The sequence below is a fragment of the Schistocerca nitens genome, chromosome 2 (assembly GCF_023898315.1).
Source record: "Schistocerca nitens isolate TAMUIC-IGC-003100 chromosome 2, iqSchNite1.1, whole genome shotgun sequence".
Classification (NCBI taxonomy): domain Eukaryota; kingdom Metazoa; phylum Arthropoda; class Insecta; order Orthoptera; family Acrididae; genus Schistocerca; species Schistocerca nitens.
In genome coordinates, this window is record NC_064615.1 from 933525545 (window position 1) to 933550008 (window position 24464).

At 40.9% G+C, this 24464-nt stretch overlaps 1 protein-coding gene across 3 annotated transcripts in view; it reads left to right on the plus strand.

Moving 5' to 3' along the window:
• The window catches only part of LOC126237257 (glutathione S-transferase-like), a 150552-nt gene that overhangs the window by 74408 nt on the left and 51680 nt on the right, over positions 1 to 24464 (plus strand). The window contains exon 1 of one of the 3 annotated variants that reach the window (XM_049947174.1): positions 18459 to 18570. The exons of 1 other annotated variant lie outside the window; for it this stretch is intronic. The gene's annotated coding sequence lies outside the window, so the exon portion shown is untranslated. Of the gene's footprint in view, positions 1 to 18458; positions 18571 to 24464 lie in introns of those variants that run through there. One more of the 3 variants, XM_049947175.1, reaches the window with a different exon arrangement.

Sequence of the window (24464 nt, forward strand, 5' to 3'; positions counted from 1 at the left end):
CTGTACTCTTATTGTTTGAATACAAAGCGACTATCGCTCATCGCATCGTGTCGCTTAAGTGTTTTATTCTTCACAAGTCGAACCTGCAGATCTGTTCTTATGAAGTCCGATCGACTGTTCAATACCACTTTTCTTGTGGAAATCAGCACAGTAAAAATTTCTGGCAGATCAAAACTGGATGCAGTCCTGAGACTCGAACTCTGGCGGTTCTTCTTCTTTCTACAGTACTTCTCTTGCAAGTTTCGCAGGAGAGCTTCAGTGAAGTTTGGAAGGTAGGAGGCGAGGTACTGGCGGACTTAAAGTTGTGAGGATGGGTGGTGAGTCGTGCTTGGGTAGCTCAGTCGATAGATCACTTGCCCGCGAAAGGCAAAGGTCCTGAGTCGGAGTCTTGGTCTGGCAAACAGTTTTAATCTACCAGGAAGTTTCATATCAGCCCACACTCCGCCGCAGAGTGAAAATTCGTTATGACCAACATAGTACTGTATTTTGTGGCTAACGTTTCTTCAAACAGTAATGACGCTCATAAGCACCCAGGTATGATACATCGAAAAAATATAGCACGCGATGATAAGAAAGTCCAGAACAGTAGTGATTCAATATTCTAAAACAGTTAAATACACTAATAGAAGAAAAAATCGCAACGTCAAAAATAGTTCAAATGGCTCTGAGCACTATGGGACTTAATATCGGAGGTCATCAGTCCCCTAGAACTTAGAACTACTTAAACCTAACTAAGGACATCACACACATCCATGCCCGAGGCAGGATTCGAACCTGCGACCGTAGCAGTCGCGCGGTTCCGGACTGAAGCGCCTAGAACCGCTCGACCATCCCGGCCGGCTCGCAACGTCAAGAAAGAGTTGTGCGACATAAGTGAAGGTTGGTAGACGTGTTTTTTACATCTGAAACATTATGTCTATTCAGATTTTGCACCGGTCCCATAAGAGGAGCATTAGTAGCGGCACTAAGAGGACACAAATGAGGACTGCTTTAAATACTCGCTGTAATGAGCTGAGCGTTAGTTACCTTTGAGATTGGACGTCGTGAGCTTATGTTCGTCAGGAATGCATTTAAGGCGACAAAGGCGCCTATATCAACACCTCTCTTTGGACGAGGTCGTGTAATAGAGCTATGAGAAATTGGATTTTCCTTCTGCGATAATGCAGAACGACTTGGCAAGAATTTAGCCACTGTACATGATTGCTGGCTGCCCACGACAACTGACCCCAAACCGCCGCCATTTGCGACTTCAGTGGTGTCAAGCAGGAGCTCATTGGAGGGTAGGGTGGAGGTCTGTTGTGTTTTCTGGTGAAAGCTGGTTCTGCCTCGGTGCCAATGATGGCCGTGTGTTGGTTAGTAGGAGGCCAGTTGAGGGCCTGCAGCCAATCTGCGTGCCAGTTAGACACACTGGACCTACACCAGAAGTTATGTGCTGGAATGCGATTGCGTATCACAGCAGGAACATTCTCGTGGCTATCCCAAGCACCCTGACAGCAAATCTGTATGTCAATTTGGTGATTCGATCTGTTGTGTTGTTATTCATGAACAGCAATTCAGGGGGCGTTTTCCAAGAGGATAACGCTCGCCCATATACCGCTGTTGCAACCCAACATGCTGTACAGATTGCCGACATGTCTTCTTGCCCAGCTCGATCTCCAGATCTGTCTCCAGTCGAGCACAAATGGAACATCATCGGACTAAGACTCCAGCGTGATCTACAACCAACATTAACAACCGTCTCATACTGACCAACCAATACAACAGGTACGGAACTCCAACCCAGAAACTGACATCCGCCACCTTTACAACACAATGCATGCACGTCTGCATGTTTACATTCCAATTTCGTGGTTACACCGGTTATTAATGTGCCAGCATTTCACATTTGGAATGGCTTATCTCGCGCTTACATTAACCTGTGATCTTGCAATGTTAATCAGTTGAGAATATTACCTAGACAAATGCATTCCCGAAATTTCATTACCCTACATTAATTATTTTTTGGGTTCTGTGATTCATTTTCTGTCAATGTATATACTGGTGTCTGTTAAGTTATTAACCACATCACGCCATCGCATTTTAATGATCTTTCCCGAAGCAAACTCATATTCAGACATAGCATACTTTCATTAAATCAATATTTCTCTCACTTTTATCTGCCAGTTAGGAAAGATATGTTGCGGCTATTAGAGTTAAGGGAGAAATTAAAGCTGTTAGTAGATATAGGGGCATAATTTTTCTTGTTAAAGAGAAAGAGAATTTCTGTAAATTGTACATTTAGACATATAAAGCAAGATGGCTTCAACTGAAGATTGGTGGAAGTACACCTAAGTTTGGAAGGTGCCGGAGACGTAGAACACGAGTTTCAACTGTGTGGGCCCGCATCTCGTGGTCGTGCGGTAGCGTTCTCGCTTCCCACGCCCGGGTTCGCGGGTTCGATTCCCGGCGGGGTCAGGGATTTTCTCTGCCTCGTGATGGCTGGGTGTTGTGTGCTGTTCTTAGGTTAGTTAGGTTTAAGTAGTTCTAAGTTCTAGGGGACTTATGACCACAGCAGTTGAGTCCCATAGTGCTCAGAGCCATTTTTGAACCAACTGTGTGGGTCAGGACTAGTCACCCCATACAATGGGTTGATCGGCAGACATTTTCTACCGCAACGTAGGGCTAAGTTAGACTAAGTGCGAAAAGTAGTAAGATTACAAGGGCAACACATATCCCTAAGAGTGGAGGGCGAACCGAAAGAATACGTGTTCGTGGCCGATCAGGCGTCTGATGGGGAAATCGAACCAAGCGAGATAAGATAAAGCAGTTGAACGTGGACGGCAAAGTACCGTAAGATAATGAATGTGAAATGGTTACCCCAAAACGGAAATTGTACCCAGGTTGTACATACCAGAGTCTGCAGTAAGATTGACAAAAGGCTGGTGCATAGTAAGTGCAATAAATTTATCAGAGGACAAATTACAATTAAAAACGGTCAGCTTAATGACGGAATATTCGGCACGACTAGCAAATGTGCGTGAAATAAAATGCAGAAAGGAAGCCACATAGAAGACAGTAAATCATGCTAGCGCTTAGTTAAAACAGTTTTGAGAGGATCTCTTAAATGCATATTATGATGTTTTTTATCCTTCTGGTCCAACAGTGAAATCCTAGCAAGAACTTCCCTAATCAACCGTTTACGTCAGTATTCCATGTCAGCGAAGAAAACTTGAACAGGGATTATCGTAGCCTTTGTCACTGTTTAGTTACTAAGCGCGGCTGCTGCTGAAAAAGCGTTTCTGGGATGCATTTACCCAGACTGAACTGCTTTGTTGCTCCTCCAGTCTGTGGTCACTGTTATTCATGTCTTCTAACATGGCTGTCACTTTGGTGCTCTTCTTTTTATTTGTTGATGGTAGTTCTTACTTGCTGGCGCAATAGGTGTGTAGAAAATGGGGTCAGTGAGTATTGGTGCACTGGTACTGCAGGTGCCCACATCCATCATTAACTGCCAACTGACTCAGTTGCAGCGTATATATGGATCGTGATAACCCCTTTAGCATCAACTAAGGCCTGAGGATGGCTCACTGAAGCGCCGAAACTGGTAGCTACACAATAAATGAGATCATAAGGACGACTATAGGCGTTTCATTTTCTTACAGTAGTGACCGGCCATGGTCCCCAAGACCTCGAGTCAAAAGGATGGACATACCAACAACAGTAGATCAGGTATATATGCGAACGTCACAAGGAGAGGATGAAGAGATAGAGAAGGTATGATACTGAACGAGTAATTCAGTATGTAAAGGGAGAGGAAAATCTAATAGTCTTGGAAGACTGGAATGCCGTTTTAGGGGAAGGAGTAGAAGAAGGGTTGCGAGATAATATGGTCTTGGGACTACGAATGAGAGAGGACAAAGACTAATTCAGTTTTACAATAAACTAAAACTCCTAATAGCGAATACTCTGTTCAAGAATCACAAGAGGAGGAGGTATACTTGGAAAATACCGGGAGGCGCGGGAAGATTTCAGTTGGATTACATCATGGTCAGGCAGTTATTCAGAAATAAGATACTGGATTTTAAGGCGCGTCCAGGAGCAGATACAGGTTAGATCACAAATTACTGATGACGAAGAGTAAACTGAAGTTTAAGAGATTCGCCCGGAAGAATCATTGCGTAAGCGAAAGTGATACTGAAGTATTAAGGAACGTTGAGATGAGCTTGAAGATTGCTGAAAATGTAGATACTGCGATGAATACAATAATAAGCAGTTCAGTTGAAGAGGGATGGACATATCTAAAAGAGAAGTCACAGAAACTGGACGTAAGAACATATGTACAAAGAAGGTAACTGCGAAGAACCCTTGGACAACAGAAGAAATACTCCAGCTGATTGACGAAAGAAGCAAGAACACAAATGTTCAAGGAATGACGGGAATCCAAAAAATATAAATCACATAGGAATGAAATAAATAGGAAGTGCTGAGAAACCAAGAAGACATAGATGCAGGAAGAATGTGAAGAAATCAAAGAAGAAATGGTCGCGGAAGTCTTGATTTATCGTATAGAAAAGTCAAAATAACCTTCTGTGAAATTAAAAGCAACGGCCTCAATATTAAGTGAGTAAAGGGAATTCCAGTGTTAAACGCAGAGAGAGAGAGACAGGTGGAAAAAGTACACTGAAGACCACTACGAGGGGGAGGAACCGTCCGATGACGAGATACAAGAAGAAGGGCGAGTCATTATGGAAGATATGTGTGATGGGGTATTAGAGTCAGAATTTAACATAGCCATGGAAGATTTGTTAGCAAATAAGACAGAAGGAATGGACAGCATTGCTTGAGAATTTCTAAAGCCATTGGGTAAAACCTGTGGCGGAAGTGGCAACCAAACGGCTATATGAACTGGTGAGTGAAAAACATAAGAGTGATGTAAAACCATCAGACTTTCGGAAAAATATTATACAAACAATCCCGAAGACAGCAAAGGCAGATGAGTGCGAAAAATTACTCACAATGCGTCCGAATTACCGATGAGAATAATACACAGAAGAATGAATAAGAAAATGTGTGATCTGTTAGATGACGATGTTTGGTTGTAATAAATATAAAGGAAATAGAGAGGAAGTTCTGACGTTGCAGTTGATAGTGGAAGGAATATTCAAAAAAAAATTAATACAGGTTCATGGGATTTGTCGACCTATAAGAAACATTTGACAATGTAAAATGGTGCAAGATGTTCTAATACAGTCCGTGCAAGAACCAAGGTCCGGACCCGTGCTGCTGCTACGGTCACAGGTTCGAATCCTGCCTCGGGCATGGATGTGTGTGATGTCCTTAGGTTGGTTAGGTTTAAGTAGTTCTATGTTCTAGGGGACTGATGACCTCAGAAGTTAAGTCCCATAGTGCTCAGAGCCATTTGAACCATTTTTCGTACAGGCCGACATAGTCTGTTGACTGACAGAGACCGCCGATAATGAAGAGGGTCGTAATTTGTAATAGGCAGACATCTATCCGGACCATCACACGGGAATTCCAAACTACATCAGGATCCACTGTAAGTACTATGACAGATAGGCGGGAGGTGAGAAAACTTGGATTTCCTGGTCGAGCGGCAGCTCATAACCCACACATCACGCCGGTAAATGCCAAACGACGCCTCGCTTGGTGTAAGGAGCGTAAACATTGGACGATTGAACAGTGGAAAAGCGTTGTGTGGAATGACGAATTACGGTACACAAGGTGGTGATCCGATGGCAGGGTGTGCGTATGGCGAATGCCCAGTGAACGTCATGTGCCAGCGTGTGTACTGCCATCAGTTAAATTCGGAGGCTATGGTGTTACGGTGTGGTCTTGTTTTTCATGGAGGGAGCTTGCACCCCTTGTTTTTTTGCGTGGCAGTATCACAGAACACGCCTACATTGATGTTTTAAGCACCATCTTGCTTCCCACTGTCAAAGAGCAATTTGGGGATGGCGATTACATCTTTCGACACGATCGAGCACCGGTTCATAATGCACGGCCTGTGGCAAAGTGGTTACACGACAATAACATCCCTACAACAGACTGGCCAACACAGAGTCATGACCTGAAGCCTATAGAACACCTTTGGGATGTTTCGGAACGCCGACTTCATGCCAGACCTGATCGACCGACATCAACACCTCTCCTCTGTGCCGCACTCCGTGAATGATGGGCTGCCATTCCCTAAGAAACCGTCCAGCACCTGACTGAACGTATGCCTGCGGGAATGGAAGCTGTCATTATGGCTAAGGGTGGACCAACACCACATTGAATTCCAGCATTACCGATGGAGGGCGCCACGAACTTGTAAGTCATTTTCAGGCTGGTTTCCGGATACTTTTGATCACATAGTGTATTGCATGGGGGCTTAATTAAGTACAATGGAAATAATTTTCATTTTAGTCGCTGTCTGTCCGGTTACGCAGTCTCGTAACCGGTTGGCGCTGACTAGTATTAGTACGCAATCTGGCTGCATAAAATAACAACAAAGAATGAAAGGAAATTTCCGTTAACACAATTAATTAATTAAGTCCCCAGCAACTATAAAAGCTACGAAACAAAAACTACGAAACAACAAAGCACAAGTGTAACTGTTCTGTGTGTGGAAGTGTGATTCAACGTACACATCTGGCACGGTTCTTCCTCAATAAGACAAGGTATTTTAAGCACCATTTACACTGAAGTAATTAAAAAAAAAACAGAAATACTATAATTGCACACTGAAGTAATTAAAAAAAAACAGAAATACTATAATTGCACATAGAGTACATGAACACAAGCCAGATGCTTTGTTGACTGAACCTGTGACCAAGAGACATTGTTAGTTAGGAAATTTGAAATTAAAAAAATGTTTTTTTTATCTTCATATATATTGACAAAAAATACACTCTGATCATTACAACATCCCCATTCGAACAGCATCGGCTGTCTACCCCATCAGAACAACTGCACACGACATGCTCACAACTAGTACTGCTATTGACATCCTCTCAACAAGCACTGACTACGGCAACCTCAGAACCACCACTTCCGACAGCAACTTCTGAACAAGCACTGCCAGTGGAGGCGGCGGAATAAAACTCCTTGGCGCAATCTCTGGCGCTGTGACTCAGTGTAGCCACCTTTCATATGCCCCTCCTCCACGGGCTAGAATTTGATGGTATTTTTGCCAGCATTGGTGGTGAAAATACCACCAAATTCGTCCAAAAAAATACAGACAAAAATAAAAGATAATATTAATAAGTAAATATCGCATAACTAGATAAATTTTGGCTTTGCACTGACCCTTCAATAACTTAATATATAAAATACAGTAAGGAATACAAATGCTTGCATACATGTGATTGTACATAATAGTTTACACAAGTATCATGTGATTAAACAATTCAATCAATAGCGTCAGCAATGACGAATATGTGCAGGTAAGAGTCTCATAATATTTCATAAACAGTAAATACACAAAAAATCAGTTTATACAAATATTCACATAAAATCTTGTCAATAGTTCAATAAACAAGTAGCACTCCTCAGAGTAATTGACAGTTCCAACAGCAGCACCCAGCAATGGTCAACAGCTGCAAATAGCAGTCTCATAACATTTCATCAGCAGTATTTAAACAGCTCCAACAGTGGCACCCACCAATGGCGAGCAGGCGCAGACACCAACAAGTGACATTATGTCAGTAGAAGCGGTTCCATTAGTGACACTCAGCAATGTTGAGCAGGTGCAGACAGCAACAAGTGACGTCATTTTAGTAGAAGCAGTTCCATCAGTGGCACCCAGCAATGTTGAACAGGTGCAGACACCAACAAGTGACATCATCTCAGTAGAAGCAGTTCCATCACTGACACCCAGTAATGTTGACAGGTGCAGACAGCAACAAGTGACATCATCAGTAGTAGCAGTTCCATCGGTGGCACCCAGTAATGTTAACAGGTGCAGACAGCAACAAGTGAGATTATTTCAGTAGAATCGGTTCCATCTGTGGCACCCAGCAATGTTGAACAGGTGCAAGTAACACTCCGTAATATTCACTATCACTAATCAGACAGTTCATCAGAGTTTATCAGCAGAAATTATACATCTCCTAGTGGCACCCATCATGTTGAACAAGTGCAGGTAACAGTCCATAATATTCACTATCACTAATCAGACAGTTCATCAGAGTTCATTAGCAGAAATTAAACCTTTCCAAGTGGCACCCATCATGTTGAACAAGTGCACGTAAAAGTCCATAATATTCACTATCACTAATCAGACAGTTCATCAGAGTTCATTAGCAGAAATTAAACATTTCCAAGTGGCACCCATCATGTTGAATAAGTGCAGGTAACAGTCCATAACATTCACTATCACTAATCCGACAGTTTATCAGAGTTCATTAGCACAAATTAAACATTTCCAAGTGGCACCCACCAATGTTAATACGTGTAAGCACGAACAACAGTTTGAACGCACACACAATGCTTTTACAAAATTATTATCAATGCTCTTACACTAAACATACAAATTATAATAAACACACAAATGATATCAGATAATTGTCATATTAAATATTACAAATACACAAATATCAGTAAACCTATAATATTTATGGGTGCCACAACAAACAAGTAAAATAATATTTAGGAGATAGGTCGGTACCAGTTGTTTGGGATTAGGAAAGGAAAACACACAAAACACACTCACTCATCTATCATCCACATTAAGTACTACTGTGTAATTGAATAGTGTTAACTGTGTAAATGCAGTTCTGTCAGAGATTTGATGTTCGACATGTGTATCAAGTAGTAGTGGCAGCAATGTATAACAGTCGATAATAGTTAGTCAACGTCATAGTCATCATGTCAAGACCAATGTTTGCCAAGCCAAATCAAATGTACAGTTGCTGAACAGTTGTCAGTGTGCCAAGATATGCAAATACTTCCTCTCTCGAAAAAAAAGTATATACTGCCTATTGATTTAAAAAAAGTGTGTGTGTAGACAATCTTCCTTCTACTTGAGTGTTCTAGTCTGCCATCTTCATCCTCCTTGTTCCATATAAACCAACAAAAAAAAAATATGCTCCTCACTTTTCCTCTTGTCCACCAAAACTCCAATAATCATCAGCATCACATAATCTTAATACTTCAATAATACCTCTTACATCTATACATATAAACCTTATCATCAATATCATTTACCTTACCTCTTGTCCACCAAAACTCCAATAATCATCAACTTCACATAATCTCAATACCTCAATAATACCTCTTCAATACGTCGATACATATAAACCCTATCGCCAATACCATTTCACTTCCATAACAACTCTTTCCTCTAGTCAGTCTCCTCAAACAAGTACAGATAAAATCCTAGTGCAAACTTCAGTTCATCATCCCATACAATCCGAAGACACAATGTCCACACACAACCTCTGTGTAATCCATCTGACCCAAATCTTCTACTCATTATGAATTATAAAATACATTTTGGTTACCTTGTCCATCATTAAATAAAAGAAATGCATACATGACCTCTAACAGCCTTTAGTTTGAATAACTCTCAGTAAGTAAGTACGAGTACGGAGTGTGAATGATCGTAATATTTCACAGTGTGTACACCACTTCAAGAATCATGGCAAAACAGAAGCAAACATGTGGAGTATTTCTTGTGTCAAGCGTCACTTGCTATTTCAATTGCTCACGAAGAATGCAGTGTAATAACTGTCAATGGTCTAAACCTAGTGTTGGTATGTCATGTCGCTAGCTTACTTCCTATTAGCATAAATTTATACAGCTTCCATAAAACCTCCAGCTCATGTGACTTCAATGAAGTTTCTTGTACCAACGTCGTTCGTAGAAATATAGCAGTTCATTTTCTTATCTTAAAAATATAAGGCACTGAGCGTAAGCAAAACATGCAATAGCGAGTAAATATACCAGTAGAGAACAGAATGTCAACAAGTGGATGCAGCACAATCCCTACAACGAGGCTCTGCCTAGCAAACAATCTATAATTAATACCATAGTGTAATCTAAACACTAGGTTCGTACACAGTATATCAGCATTTCTATATACCAAATTAAAGAGTAGTTATGACAACAAAACAGAAATGTGTAAATATGCAATCCATACGCAAAGCAGCAAATATATATCTTACATAATAAACAGGTCATTAGCATCATATCAGCATAAGCAAATAAAATGTTCATATGTAATCTTAATAAGTAAACATGGAGGCGCAAGCAAATAAATCACAAAGTATAACTTACATACATAACCACAGTCAGCACAATTAATCAGGTGACAATTATAATTTAAATAAATAAGCACAGCAGGCACACAATAAAAAAAAGTGACATCAGTGAAAAAGCATAGCAGCCAAGCAATGCATAATATACACAAGTAACAACCCTGTTCATTAATAAAACATTGTCAAAATCAGTTAATGTACGCAAGCACGTCGCTTCACAAGTAAATTCATAGATCATGAAATTTAGCACAAAGTATGAATCACGTAATCGCGAGCAGCAAATTACGTCTAAAGTACGTACCTAAGTGGAAATATGTTACCTGAAAAATAAACTCAATTAATAGTTACCTTTTTAGTTTATTACTTTCTTCTTCGAAATTACATTCTTCCGGAAATATTCTCGGTAGCAAGTCCTCTTAACGTCGGACACACACAGAATTTACCTGAAGGTCTTAAATATTTTATACAGCCGTATCCTGAAAAATACTGAACGTTAATAACATAATTTATCAAGTCACTATAGCTTTATACTGAATTTATTCGGAGAAATTAGACTGTGTATTTGTTTACAGCTGTAGGTACGCGTGGCGTAGGAAGTAATTGTTTGCGGTCAACGACTGCCTTGTGCGGCGCGCAGACTTCACTGTTGCTTTTAGGTAAGTGCCGCCGCCAGAACACGGCGCGGTATCCTTGCATTCTCCGTTTGTTTACGTATAACTGTTAGTTTCTCAAAAGTATGTCATTCCACAAAAATTTTAACGTTCGATATATGATGTATTCCCTTAGAGCGTCGAGATTTAAGAGTTTCTACTTTGACAGTGTTATCATGAATAATTTTGCGAACTCTATATGGACCGTTATAAAGCAGAAAAAATTTGCGACACAAGCCCTTTCCTTTGTGAGACAAACGATGAGACTTAATCAACACCTTTTGACCAACTGACAAGGTTTTTAAACGACCAGGACGTTTAGCTGATTTCTCTCTTCTAGCAGCCACAGATGCAATATTTTGTAGAGCCAGGTTGACAACTTCAGAATGCCGCAGTTTCCGTGAAGGCGGAAAAGGAACGATTTCAGAAATGCGATTTGTCGGTGCTTTATTTTTTAAAATCAATATAGGTGGTAAAGAAGTTGAATCATTAGGGAGTTCATTCAGAATGTTTTGAAAAATATGAAGATACTGATCCCAAGTTCTGTGATTCTGATGACAATAAAGACGGCACAATTTATTGATTTTCTTCATCCATCTCTCTGAAGCGTTAGATTGAGGGTGAAAAAGTGAAATGAAAATTGGTTTAATCTTACGACGCCGTAGAGTACGAAGCCAAATTTTAGAGTGAAACTGTGATCCATTATCTGATATAACCTTATCAACATGTCCCACTTCCTTAAGAAAATGTTTGATGAAAGCATTAGATACTGAACGAGCTGTTGCTTTGCGTAAAGGTGTAAAACACACATATTTTGATGTCAATTCCACTGCTACCAAAACGTACGCAAAACCATTAGTAGAACGAAACACTGGACCGAACAAATCGACTGCAGCCATCTCCTTTAATTTCGCTGGAATGATAGGAAACAACGGTGCTCTGTGAGAAATAGTTGGCGGCTTAGCCTTTTGACATAATTTGCATTTGGCAAGAACAGATCGAATACGTTTTTTCCATATTACTGAAGTAGCAATTTTCTCGTAATTTATGAAAGCTTTTCTGGGACCAAAGTGGGCATAACTGAAATGTATATACCAAATCAATTTATTAACCAACTCATCAGGAATGCAAACTAACCAAACAGAGTTGTCGACCGATTTTCGTTTAAAAAGAATATCATTGCGAACTAATTAATACTGTCTAATCGCTACGCTTTCCTTTCTCCTCCATTTCTCCTTAATGTCCTTCCAGATTGGATCCTTATTTTGCTCCTTAGCGATGTCCTGGAGCGAAGACGAAATAAAATTTTCAAACGCAACACCTTGAATATACATCAAACAATAATTGTTTTCTTTGCAGTCCTCTTTAGCACTTTGTTTCAAACCCATAGGTGCACGTGATAAAGCATCAGCAATAATATTTGAAGAACCCTGTATGTAAACAATACTAAAATCAAATTCCTGTAGATACAGCGCCCATCGTGACAATCTTCCATGAGTTAATTTTGTTTACATAAGAAATTCCAGAGCTCGATGATCGGTGTAAACCTTAGTATGTCACCCATACAAAAATGTCCGAAATTTTGTGAAAGCCCAAAGGCTTCAAGTTCCGTAATCGAACAATTCTTTTCTGATTTAGAGAGAACACGACTTCCAAATGCAATAGTTTTCTGTACTACAACGCCGTTTTCTTATATTTCTTGAAATAAATGTGCACCTAGGCCTTTGTATGATGAGTCCGTCGCCAAACAAAAATCTGTAGATAAATCCGGATGTGAAAGAAGTGGAGCAGCAACTAAAGCATCACGAAGTTGTTCAAATTCTGATTGAGCTTCCTCATCCCAACACCAATTAGAATTCTTTCCAGATAGTTCACATAAACGAGGTGTGGCCAAATTGTCCAATCTAACAAAGCGTCTAAGAAAATTACAGACACCAAGGAAACTACGAACATCACGTTTTGTAGTAGGAACAGCATAATTACGAATAGCATCTAGTTTCTCTGGATCAGGAAGAATACCTTCCGTAGAAATAATATGACCAAGAAATTTCACCTGAGAACGACCAAATTACGATTTTTCCAAGTTCACTGTAATGCCAACTCTTGCAAAAATACGTAATAATGAATCCAAAATTCTGTTATGCTCACTCCAAGAACGTTTAGCAATAAGAATATCGTCAACATATGAAGTAATATTGTCACGAAGATAAACAGGTAAAATTTCGTTTAAACTACGAATGAGTGCTGCTGAAGATACAGTAAGTCCAAACGGTAATTTCCGAAATTGGTAACAGTTACCAAAGGCTAAAAAGGCAGCGTGTTTTCTACAATCAGGGTGGAGTTCTATTTGCCAAAAACTTGCGCGCATATTAATCGTGGATAAAACTTAAATTCCATGGAAATGTTGAAGAAGTTCATCTAAATTTTGTGGACGGTCAGTTTCAGGAATGATGATATTATTTATCTGTCTGGAATACAGAACCAAACGAATTGACCCATCTTTTTTAAGAACGACATGTAATGGGCTGGTATAAGGACTGACTGCTGGCTCAATAATGCCTTGATCTAACATGTATTGAAGTTCACTCTTAACCTTGTCTCTGTAAGCCAAAGGAATAGCGTACGTTTTTCCTCGAAATGGTGTGTGTTCTTTTACTTCAAATAAATATTGTAAGCCTTCTATAGTTCCTGTGTGATGGCTAAATGCTGTAGCATGTGAAGTCAAAATTTGGTGCAGTTCTTCTCTTGCAACGTCATCTGGCACTTCAGCTTTCTTAACCTTTTCATTAATTAATTCTTCGCTATTAATTATATCATCCATCGCGTCTCTGTATCTATTGTCGTTGTCATGAATGAACACATTGTCGTCATAATGCTCAGCGAAAACATCAGAAGTAAGAAACCTTAAACATTTTGCGTCTGATTCAGATTTCGTTAAACACTCGAAAAACTTCAAACATATCGGCATTCCGGCAACAGTGAAATTCACACTTCCTTCTTTAAAGTTTAAAATTGCCTTATGTATGTTAAGAAACTCCATACCTAATATAATTTGAGTATTGAGTAATGGAACAATAATAAAATTAGCAGAAAATTCGTATCCTTGACAAATGAAATTTAGGTTGGTCTGTTATTTGACTTCCACACTTTTTCCAGAAATAGCTCCTCGAATTGTAGTTTTAGAAACAGGTAACACAGGACAAGCAATAGTTCATACACATATACTAAAAAATTATTCACTAATAACATTCAATGGGCTCCCAGAATCTAAAACCGCAGTGAACGTATTCTTACCCACACATACTTCAATAACAGGATGTAAATATGCGTCTACATTATTTTCCTTTTCGTCTAGCAAAATGTCTCTCATGTCTTCCAGGCGCACGTAATGTAAAGTCGTAGTGTCATTACTTTCGGAACAGTCTATACTGCTGCCAGAAGCCGAAGCTACAAGTCATAGTCGATTGTTTGCGTCACGTCTTTGATTATACACGTCATTTCGCGGATCAATTTCTACGATTTGCACTTGTCTCTCGGAATTTCTGTCACGCGGAGGATGCCAATTAGGTCCCTCCTGACTGTTAGATGTAAATTCTTGACTGTGTCTGTTATTAAAATGTCTATTTTCCTGTCTATCTGCATGACTACTTCTTGTGTAATTTCGACTGTCACTTCTGAAATTATTGTTATATCTACTACCCTGGTTATTTCTGTAGTAAGAATTCCTATTATTGTATGAGTAATTTCTGTCTTGATGATACCGATTACTGTTTCCGTATGATTGATCATTCTGGTAGGAATTTCCGTTATTATAATTGTCTGTGTAATTTCTGTTAGAACGTCTGTTATTGTCATAAGGCTGGTATCTATTGTCCTGTCTGTTTCGTCTGTCATTCTCAAAATTACCCATATAACGTCCGTTCCGATCATTATCCCTTCTCTCTGAAAATCTATTGTGATTACCGTTACTGAAAAATTTACAAGAAGTCCCGTCGTCGTTGTCATACTCAAGTTCTTGTAGCAAAGTCTTAAAAGTCTCAATGTCGTCTTTACATCTTCCGGCTAAAGCAATTTGTCTTATGGATTGTGGCAGCTTAGTTAAACAAATGTGAATTAATTCAGTCGGGCTATAAGGGCTGGAAAGGAACTGATTCTTTCGAATCATGTCTTCAAAGTATTCTGCTGGCGTGCGGAACTCAGACTGTTTAAAATTACGCTGCATAATAAGACTGTGTTTGACTCTGTCTTGCGTGTTTTCGGACCAATATGCCGATAGAAATGCATGATAAAAATCATTTAAATTATTACAATCTCTAATAAGTGCGCGCATCCGCGTCGCCGGTTCGTTTTCTAAATATCCACACATAAATTCCAGTTTGTGACTTAGTGGCCAATTTGGTGAAAGTGCGTACATAAATTGATCTAACCATGAACATGGTTGTATGTCATTCTTAGAACTGCGAAAGATCTTAAATTTCCGAACAGTTAAAAAGTGTTTATAGTCAAAGTTTTCGCCTCGTGGCGACAAAGACCTACCGCGTCTGTCCCAGTCCGAATGTCGATTATTGTCAAGTTCGCGCGCCTGGCGCTCTCTTGTTGCATCTCGTAAATGAAATAAATTATTTTCTTCAAAGCCCTCTGCTATCTGTGATTCTAAATTTCTTCTGCTGTCTTTTCCTACGATTTCGCCTTCAATTTGTTTGACTTGCTTTCGTAATGCCTCAAATTCCCTGATTTTCAACATGTTTATTTATGTTCTGATACTCTTCAGTTTCTGCAAATGGTAATGGAGCTGTATCACCCGAAACTCTGTCCCCATATAAACTAAGACTTGTCAATTTATCTGAAATTTCCTCAACTCTTTCCGATAAGTCACCTATTTTTTCTTTCTGTTTATTTACGTCTTCCGTAAGTGTCGCGACTCGGGTTTCAGTATTGACACATTTAGTGGTTAACTGTTCATATTGGTGTGTTAGGTTATTTATTCTGTCATTTGGTACGGATTCCTCGATTCTCTCAAATATTTCTTCCTTATCGTGTGCGCGTTGTAAATTTAACTCTGAAAATTTTTGTACTATCACGCGATCTCTTTCTTCCTGTTCTCTATCCTGTTCCTTTTGTCTTATTTCTATTGAAATTAATCTATTATTGTGAGCATTCAAAATCGGTTGTACTTCTTCTCTAATTTCTTTCTTTAATTCATCTTTCATGTTTTTAAAACATGTCCTCCCTATTCGTGAGTCTAACCGTGTTTTCATTGTTCCCATATCAGTTTCTAACCGTGTTGCCAATGTTCCCATCTCTGTTTCTAATTCAGATCCTAACTGTGATCCCAGTGAGTCTAACCGTGTTTCCATTGTTCCCATCTCAGATTTAATTGTTCCTATTTGTGAGTCTAACCGTGATCCCACTGTTTTTAATTCAGATCCCAAATTTAATATTGCACTCATCCACTGCTCCACACTGACTGGTTAGAAATTCTTTTCGCCCCTAACATTTCCCGCGAAACCAGCTTCGTCATAGCTGTAAAGCTATCTGTGTTCGATACTATTTCAGAATCTTCTGTCGTTAATCTCGTATTCTGAAAATTTTTTGATTGTGAAATGTTTTGAAATGATTCCGGACTTATTTCCCGACTTATTAAATTGTTTTCAACTTCATTATTCATCATACTGTTCTCCTGTGTTGGCGAGTTCGCCACGTCAACAATTTCGTCATTCTGACTATCCATCATTTTTGCCTTTTTCATCGATCGCACAAACACAATTAACGAACAATTGAAATCTTCATAATTGCACAAAATTGTCAAACCCGTATACAAGACATCAAAAATTAAATTCTGCAAAAATACCATTAGAAGAATGACAAGACAACTACAAATGTTCAATTACCAAATCTACACATGCAATATAGACTACAATTACTAAACTACAAATTACTACAACAATACTACTGTCTGCTATTTTTACTATCAAAAGAATTCCAAGGGATGATCCGAAGCAGCGGTCGCCACGTGCATGGGGGCTTAATTAAATACAATGCAAATAATTTTAATTTTAGTCGCTGTCTGTCCGGTTACGCAGTCTCGTAACCGGTTGGCCCTGACTAGTATTAGTACGCAATCTGGCTGCATAGAATAACAACAAAGAATGAAAGGAAATTTCCGTTAACACAATTAATTAATTAAGTCCCCAGCAACTATAAAAGCTACGAAACAAAAACTACGAAACAACAAAGCACAAGTGTAACTGTTCTGTGTGTGGAAGTGTGATTCAACGTACACATCTGGCACGGTTCTTCCTCAATAAGACAAGGTATTTTAAGCACCATTTACACTGAAGTAATTAAAAAAAAAACAGAAATACTATAATTGCACATAGAAACCAGAATTACACTCTAATACATGAACACAAGCCAGATGCTTTGTTGACTGAACCTGTGACCAAGAGACATTGTTAGTTAGGAAATCTGAAATAAAAAAAAATGTTTTTTTTTACCTTCATATATATTGACGAAAAATACACTCTGATCATTACAACATCCCCATTCGAACAGCATCGGCTGTCTACCCCATCAGAACAACTGCACTCGACATGCTCACAACTAGTACTGCTATCGACATCCTCTCAACAAGCACTGACTACGGCAACCTCAGAACCACCACTTCCGACAGCAACTTCTGAACAAGCACTGCCAGTGGAGGCGGCGGAATAAAACTCTTTGGCGCAATCTCTGGCGCTGTGACTCAGTGTAGCCACCTTTCAGTATGTCGCGGCCTAAAAAATGGTTCAAATGGCTCTGAGCACTATGGGACTTAACTTCTGAGGTCATCAGTCCCCTAGAACTTAGAACTACTTAAACCTAACTAACGTAAGGACATCACACACATCCATGCCCGAGGCAGGATTCGAACCTGCGACCGTAGTGGTCGCGTGGTTCCAGACTGTAGCGCCTAGAACCGCTTGACCACCACGGCCGGCGTGGCCTAAAAAAACCAGAAGTTTGAACTTTAGTGATAACGGCCACGAAAGCCTGCAGACTTACAAAAGAGAGGAGTTCGTGGCCAGACAGATCAAATCAATCAGAATACTTATGAAGGAAAAATGCTTTCCTGGCTTGAGTCTTTGAGGTTGCACTTGGATCTCTCCTGCCATCACGTGAGTGACATGGTCGACCGCTTCGTACATCGCCAGGTAATGTAGGTGTCATCTTTGTGCAATTTCAGTGTGGTTAGTATCAGCTAGGTTCTCCATCAGGGCGATATTGTCAGAGAATATATCCACCTTTGCGTCTGCCTCGGGGATGACGCTGGCCTGCAGCACTGGAATACGGAAAGTCTCGAGGTCGAAGCGCCATGTCTCCTTCCATACTGTAGTAACATTAAGCGTGGCTAAAAGCGATGCTACAGTGTAAAATCTATTTGGGAAATGCTGTTAATATTTTTAGCAGTTACGCTACTGTCATCACTAGTGTCTGTCACTGCCCCAAGGTGAGAGTCCAGAGCAGATCCTGTTGTTCACCTGCCTCCCCCCTCCCCCTACCACAGGAGGCTACGTAACGCCGCCCCACCACTCTCCGATAGCGGCAAAGCGCGCTTTGTACTACGAAGGACATTCGAGCGGCGGAACTGCAGGCAAGCGGAGGACACAGGAGCACAGAAGGAAGCCAACCGAGACAAGCAGGTTAGTGCTTAACTCCATTTTCATGTAACTTTAATCATGATAACGGATTTTAAAAGTTTCCATTCGTGTTAACCCCGTAAAAGTGCGAGAGCAATTCAATGCACGGTTTGTGCACTTCACTCACACATTTAGCTAGCGTCTTTATCCCACAGTGCTCACAGGATATAAGAAGTTGCAGTCACTGACGTCCAATCAGGATCAATGTTTTGCTTGTTGTGCCTCCACCTAATATATTCAAAAAATGCTCGGGAGCACCAGGCGGAAACATATCTGTTGCCCCAGGTAACGTATAGTCAGGGTATTGATCGGTCGAAGACTGTTAGCTGAAATGAAGTCTGCGTATTTCATATCTAATGTCTTTTTGCTTCGGACTGTTTGGTGCCATCCACATGTACGTAGTTTTCGTTTCGACATGCCCTCTGATATTAATCACATGTGCTGCGCTCGTATATAAAGTCACATGACGGAGGTGGGAGCAACTGTCAAGGATCATTATGCATATACACACCTTCGACTTACAAAATAGAAGACAAATAAAAGTTTGAAACCACAATACGCTGAAGAACTTGTTACTTTTGTATAAACAACGTGTGAAGGCTCTACAACATTATTGCTTGGCTTCGAATTGCCATACAGGGGCAAACAGTGGAACATTTAAAATAAGCCTGTTGAGCACTAACTTAACTGTAGTGGAACAAGAGTAAATACCAAAATACAGAATTATCCGAATACTTCCTACACTTAATGTATAAAATTACGTTCCTAGTTGCAGCTTTAGTGATACAAGTACCACGTATGAACGTGCTACAAAGACTCTAGATCAAATGCTACCTTATGTCTTCTTATTCCTCCTGAAACGTTTCTCCTTATGCAGGTCGTTCAACGTGCTATATGTAACAAAGGAAATATTCGTTTGTACTCTTTGTATACTGAAAAGCAAAAGGAACGCACTGGATACCCTTTTTTCGGTCTATATTAAAACTTTGTTCTAAAGTTTTATAAAAATGTTACAGCTTTGTTTGCTTGTATAAATTTTCAAACTCTTGCGATAGCGACGGACAGCTGTTGGCTGTCTCATACAAATTTCTTGTCCCTACACAAGGATGGTTTGATTTCATGTGTGTGAAGCATACTGAGTTCAGCTGGGAAGCTATGTAAAGTTACTGAGTTAATGTACGGATGATTTAACATCACGTAGACGATATCAGAAATGGAACACAAACTCAGACTAGACGAGAATGGAGCAGAAAACGGCCTTTCACCGCAACTATTGCTGGAGGTAGTGTATTCTCTGTGGGGGTACTCGAGGACGACAAGTAATATACCAATATGATCATTATTAACGTTCATTGTATTACGTTTTCGTCTGTTAGTCACAATGAAGCACTCGTTTTCGTTACTGTCATTACCTCGTCTCTCATGCTATGCGTCATCTCGAAGCACAACGTGATTATAGTTCTGACGTGTTCTTCAACTGAGAAATGGCTGTTTCCAGTTACGATCCCCTTGTGACTTCCACTGCATATTACGACAGTTTGCTTGTTGGCGCACAGAAACCGATTGTGGTTGACTAACCGTTAGATATAACCTGTAACTAAGCTGATATGCCAGAGTGTATTTTAATACCGAGATCATTATGATCCATGTTTACAGATAATTGCTAACAAGTTTAATTAGTAATTCGTGCCTCCAGAGTCAACACGTGAAAATGTTTGCTAATGTGTCCTACACCTTGTCCCATAGCCGAAGTAGCTAAGCATGCCTGTGCAGGGGTAAGCCAGTTTGAATCCCCTGCGTGACCGAGCGAGGTGGCGCAGTCGTTACCACACTGGACTCGCATTCGGGAGGACGACGGTTCAATCCCGCGTCCGGCCATCCTGATTTAGGTTTTCCGTGATTTCCCTGAATCGCTCCAGGCAAATGCCGGTATGGTTCCTTTGAAAGGGCACGGCCGACTTCTTTCCCCAACCTTCCCTAATCCGATGAGACCGATGACATCGCTACCTGGTCTCCTCCCCCAAACAACCCCAACCTGCCCGTGGTGGATGAAATTTTCACTGTCAGAATTTGGCGGGGAAGAGGAGGGGAGGTGGCGGCGTAAAGTTCCTGATAACCGGTCTTCGCTCCAATGTCCTGGTTTAAATCCCAAACCTCTCATTAAGTGAGGGTTTGTGACACTGCTGGTGATACGTCCGTCGGGTGGGGAAGTTAAGCACGGAGAACTCCCTTGGTTCTATTCTGGAGGAGTATGCTGTGTGATGGCACTGTCTTTCACCTTCACCCTTCTCTCGTCGTCATCATAATCATCATCATCGTCATCATCATACAACACAAACATGACACTATACTATCACGCGTCTGTCCTACTGACCTACGCTGTACAGTCACACATACGATACAACTCTCAAATAACCGCAAGTAAAGGGACCAGTGTGCACGGAGGAAGAACATCCTTTCCGACAAGCATCTGGACCCACCCTGAGTGATATCCCACCCAACAATACCATACAACCTACACCATATGACTGCACGACATGTGTGGTGTGTGCATTGCCAAGAATGCCTTCGGTCAGTACCATTCGTGTTTTTTGTATTAAATGCCTCTAGCTCCATGTGGCTCTATTATCAGTTGCATAACCTCTGATCGAAAAGTTTCCATTTTTCTGCGTCGCAGCAGCTTAAACGCAATGTAATGCGACTTATACAGGCATATAAGCACTTATGGTTCAAAATGGCTCTGAGCACTATGGAACTTAACTTCTAAGGTCATCAGTCCCCTAGAACTTAGAACTACTTAAACCTAACTAACCTAAGGACATCACACACATCCACGCCGAGGCACGATTCGAAACTGCGACCGTAGCAGTCGCGCGGTTCCGGACTGAGGCGCCTAGAACCGCTCGGCCACAGCGGCTGGCGTTATCTGCTTCACATGAAATCTCTAAAACCATTACTTCCTACGCAGATCGTTCGGCACAACTGTGTGCTATGTTGTTTTGTGAGTCTGGATGAAAAGTCCAACAATTTAGCAAGTTAAAGCTTATTAATTCACAGATAATTTCTCAACGAATTATGATCGTGAAAAATGCGGGCTCGCGCTATCGTTCCAAACTTCACCTCCCAGCGATATACGTCTCGTAAATCTGTACCGTGATAATTAACTAATTTCGGTATGGAAATATACACACCTTGAATACTTCATGTTAGTTATTGGATTTTATTTTGTGCAAAAGACTATTTGAACGTGTACTATACACCGTAATGGCGTCTCACAACAATATAATCTCTCTCCTCCTCCCCCCACACGTCCGATCTCTTCATTTCCTTCACGGAGAGTTCCCAAACAAAATCTTTGGGTCGGTAAGACACAGAGATGCGTCCGTAGCACGGAACGTCCGATTTTCGCAGTCGGTACATGCCGCTCACCACAATATCAATTCGTCGCATGCAAATCAGAGTTTTGCATACATTAATACACTATGTTATGTAGGTAGGCGAGGGGTTAGCGTGGCGTTCGTATCTTTCCGACGTGCCGTGCGTGCGGCAAATGCCGATACGGGAAATAAGGAGACATGATTACCAAATACGTCGAAAGCGGACGAACTAGCTGTTGCTCCTTCTTGGCTGCCGAAGGACATAAGCCAGTAGACATCCCTCGGAGAATGAATCTGTATTGGGTATCAAGTTCCGTGCTGGTCGCGCTTCGACACAAGTTGCAAATGTAACGCAGAGGAGGAGATTAGCGTTTAACGTCCCGTCGACAACGAGGTCATTAGAGACGGAGCGCAAGCTCGGGTGAGGGAAGGATGGGGAAGGAAATCGGCCGTGCCCTTTCAAAGGAACCATCCCGGCATTTGCCTGAAGCGATTTTAGGGAAATCACGGAAAACCTAAATCAGGATGGCCAGAGACGGGATTGAACCGTCGTCCTCCCGAATGCGAGACCAGTGTGCTAACCACTGCGCCACCTCGCTCGGTAAATGTAACGCAGAAGTTACGCCAACTGAAGAGGAAGACACTCGAGGACCCGCTCTGTAGTCCTTATCACTCCTCATGCGACTATCGCGCCTTCGGTTCCGTAGAAAGGTCCTTAAAGTATAGACGATTCCTGTCGCACTAGGATGCGCAGCAGGCAGTTACGGACGTCTCGATGGTGGGCTGATTGCTTCAGTGCTCAAGGCGGATTTACCTCATTGGCATACCGATTTTGGACTGTACGTCCCTCGAATGGAAACTTTTTGGACGCCTCTTATTTTTTGAATCTTACATTATAACTGAGCAATTGCTTTTAACCCATTATTCTATTATCTGAACAGGGACAGAAACTTTCACCTACAACCTAATTAGTAAATCTTTATGATCTCTATTAAAGGAATAAAATATTTTTCAGGGTTCAGAACCAAGTAATCCGGTTCTCGTCAGATAACCGAAGTTAAGCACTTTCAGGCTGGGTTAGCACTAGGATGGGTGACCATCCGGTCTGCCGAGCGCTGTTGCCAACCGGGGTGCGCTCAGCCCTTCTGAGGCAAACTCAGGAATTACTTGATTGAGGAGTAACAGCTCCGGTCTCGTAAACTTAGATACGGTCGGGAGAGCTGTGTGCTGACCACATGCCTTCCATATTCGCATCCGGTGACGCCTTTGGGCTGAGAATGACTCGGCGGCCGATCGGTACCGTTGGGCCTGCATAGCCTGTTCGGGCGGAGTTTCATTTAATTTTAGAACCAAGTAATAAGTTTTGAAGGACAACAGTTTCACCTCTGACTGTTAGTTTCACTTCAAAATGAACATAACTGTTATGTCGATAAATAGGCTACTATGTGAGAACTCTTACTGCAGGTAGGCTCAAATAAAACTGAGGTGTTTCATGGTGATAGGATTTCTTGCAATTTCCATCCGTGTTTTATGAAATTGTGAAACTGTAAGCAGAACTTAGTTGTGACTAGTTCGTAGTCTCTCGCGTATTGCTTGCTGTCGTGCCATGTGGATCGAGTGACATGTAACTGATAATGCATCGCTCGAAGTTATATCGATATATGCAGCGTACTGGGAAATCTCGGTCCTGCTCGAAGAGGAGTACTATTTCACCAGCCCTGCATTTTCAATCATCAGCTATTTGTGAAATATGTGGAAGCTGTTGTAAGCGTGGTAGGATCTGGGATTTAAAGCAACTACTTTCCTATCGTACTGTTCAGTTTTCTCAGCTACAGTTTATAACCGCTCTTTTAATTAAGAACAAAATTATCAGGCTGATTTTCATACAGGGGAGGGGTGATCGATAATATCGGTAATAGTTAATAGCATTACAAAGGTTTTAATTAAAATTATCGCTACATAATCTCTCATCAGAATAACGCCCGCAACAAAGTAGCGCTTCAGGGAAATCAGAGAGGGTTTAACGCGGCTACTTTTGTTTCTAAATTCTACTATATAAACTATGCGGGGGTGTTGTTAGCTCTCTTGTTTTCTGCGCTCTGAATATGTCTATAGCGGGCATTTCCGTGTGATATGCTACCGAAGTGATCAGGGCACTTTCGTTAAACTGCAAGAAAATTGACTAGTTAATTTATACGGGATAGACTTTTGCCGTAAGATCATGGACTAAGAATATCTGAGGAAATTTGTGCGCGAGAAAAGTTAGCGCTCAGTATGAAATTCTATCACATTTCGAATAAGCGATAATAGGATTTGTGGACTGTGTGAAGAGACGTTAAATTGAATATAAGAACAGGATTGGACATTTAGCTTGTGAAAATAAAAGTGTACGAAGTTTGAACGACTGTATCGAAGTGTAGTAATGGACATAGCCTTTGCTATAATATCTTTGAGTGGCGAACTACAAAAATCACTGTCATTTTAGTTGTAATTGCTGAGAGTAATTGTAGGATCAACCTT